General features: G+C 35.1%; 1 long non-coding RNA gene across 1 annotated transcript; it reads right to left on the reverse strand.

Annotated features, from left to right (window-relative positions):
• Window positions 1–1,191: 1,191 nt before the first annotated feature.
• Window positions 1,192–2,196, reverse strand: LOC119833456. Its single transcript, XR_005287957.1, has 2 exons — window positions 2,055–2,196; window positions 1,192–1,465 (listed from the first exon to the last, which is right to left on the reverse strand). It is a non-coding gene; the product is annotated as an uncharacterized LOC119833456 (long non-coding RNA).
• Window positions 2,197–2,571: the final 375 nt, after the last annotated feature.

A 2,571-nucleotide genomic window follows, 5' to 3' on the forward strand; every position in this document is an offset into this window, starting at 1 on the left:
TTTAAACAACTTCACAGAAATTCAGCTTGTTGGGACTTTATGTAACTTCGAATGTCTAAATTGACCGGACTATATACACGTTATAGAATTTCAAAATTAGTAAATTCCGATTCGTGAATGGTCCTACTAATTAGATGTCGCTACAAGTAGCAGAGCATCAAATGAAGTTCTGAAGTTCTGCCCACGTGTCTTTAACACTCGCTCGCTAAATAAGGGTTGAAAATTGCAAACCTAGCAAAGACAAACTTTTATGACATTGTAGACACATTTCTTACCATAGAAATCGTTGACGCATTTTTCGTCGAAGGACGAATAGGAAGAAGGAAGGAAGGAAGAGTAGGAGACTGGAAGTCTCCGGCTTCCCCATTTACCGTACGAAACAGTAGCATTTGCATGATACTATTTCACGCCGATCTTTGGAAGTGACCCCCGGTGCGAGCTGCCCTAATTCGTAGCGAAGCGTGCTGGATTCTCACAATAAAAAAAAGATTGGGAAGAAACCGGAATTCCAGACACAATTTAATAGTAGTTGAAGGTTAATCTCTAAGTGAGTAATTAAAGTATCAAAATAAAACTATTTTTTTCTGAAATAAGCGTGATGATGGGTATGGTTCGGTTCTTTTTAAAACTACACAGGAATCGGAGCCCCATCCATTGTCAACCTGTAATTGACAAACATTTCAGAAAAATAAATTCTCGGCAAACAACCGCAATATAGTCTAACTAGCTGCGCTCCGCGGTTTCACCCGCGTAAGTCCGTATCCCGTTGGAATATCGGGATAAAAAGTTGCCTATATGTTATTCCGGTTGTCCAGCTGTCTACGAACCAAAATTCATTGCAATCAGTTCAGCAGTTTTTGCGTGAGAGTAACAAACATACACACATCCTTTCAAACTTTCGCATTTACAATATTAGTAGGATTATTACTGCTCTATACAATTCTTACTTTGTAAGTTTTGAATTAATTATCCTACAGTTTGCAATCTCACGATTTAGATTATAATCTAATGTCACCAAAGAAATGCTAATTAAATGACTACAATATTTTGTATAGATGGACATGTCTTATTATCGTAGATTGGTTTGTCTTGTTTTTCCCAACTTATCGTTTTGTCTATTTAAATCGTTTAAGGTCTCGATGGAATCTATTAGAAAAGTAATTTATACAAGAACGGCACGAAGAAACAAAATAAATTTCAATTTGCACTTTATTCTTATTCATATTATAGACATTAACATGATTTCAAAAGCTGTACTTAATAAATAGTGTAAATTATCACAATCGTTAATACTGGAATGATCTCGAGAGATACGTTAATCCCAAGAGAATATAAAACTGTGTCAAGTGGCGTCACTGGATATTTTTTCCTTGTTAGTGTTTTCTTCTTGGGTGAGTTTTGCTTGCATTTTCATAAGTTCTTCTAATAACACATCTGTGTCTAAGAGTTCGCCACTTCCCGTTTGCTGTAATGTGAAAAAAAAGATTAATTATTATTTTTCCTACTTGCTTAGAAATGCGTTTAAAAGGTAAGTTGAAAATAAATCTATACAATTTTAATTGCGATATTTGTTTAAATGTTAACTAGACCTAACGAATTAATCGCATTTCATCGGTTTATTTCATTGGAAATGGAATAAAATAGTACAAAATGTTGTTTGATAAAGGGCATTAGATAGTCTCGAAGCGATATCTTCGCCTAACAAATGGGCGCCAAAATTCAATATCAAAAAATTATACAGATTTTTAAATGATGAAAACGAAGTCAACAAACCTAGATAGTTTTAATTTCCTACTATTTTGTTGTACACAATTAATATACATAAATGTTTCCTGACTTTACAAACAAGGTGCAATTTTTCAGTCTTTAGTCAGGACGACCTTTCATCATTGCATTGCATTATCAAAGCAAGTAGTTTTCACTCTTCGGACTAAGTAATCAAAATTTATTATTAATTAAATACATGACATTTGTTAATGTTTATAACAAATTGACATCCAAGAATAGCATAGCTTTCTACTGGTAACATAGTTTAATTTAACAAAAGTATATACCGGTTGCGCGCTAACGGATCTCGCCATCAGCCGCTGCAAGTACTTGTCCCTGCGATGTTGTTCCCGCACACTGCGCAAACGGTTGAAGTCTTCGTCGTCATCACCGCCGTCTACTTCATCCACTATAATTGAAACCAATTCATATTGGTTATTTTATACTTTGAAATGAATGAAGAAGTAAAGCACAACTGGGCTCAAAACCGGCATGAAATAGTAGAATGGAATGCTACTGTATCCGCCATCATTTTTCTCACGCATCCCACTCCTTCTTTCCGGTCGTTAATGTTTTTTTCATTCCATCTCTCTTAAAAGAGGGCAGCGCATTCGCAGAGGCACTACCTCTCCGAATGTTCATGGGCGCTGGAAATTGTGTACTGTATTAGGCGAACCAAAGGCGAATAAACCAACCAACACTATTATAGTGTATTTAATAATTAAATACACTATAATAATGTTGGTTGGTTTAAAGTAGTTAGTAGTAAGTTAGTAGTTGGTTGGTGTAAAAAAAAAAAAAGCA

The sequence above is a fragment of the Zerene cesonia genome, chromosome 17 (assembly GCF_012273895.1).
Source record: "Zerene cesonia ecotype Mississippi chromosome 17, Zerene_cesonia_1.1, whole genome shotgun sequence".
In the NCBI taxonomy this organism is placed as follows: domain Eukaryota; kingdom Metazoa; phylum Arthropoda; class Insecta; order Lepidoptera; family Pieridae; genus Zerene; species Zerene cesonia.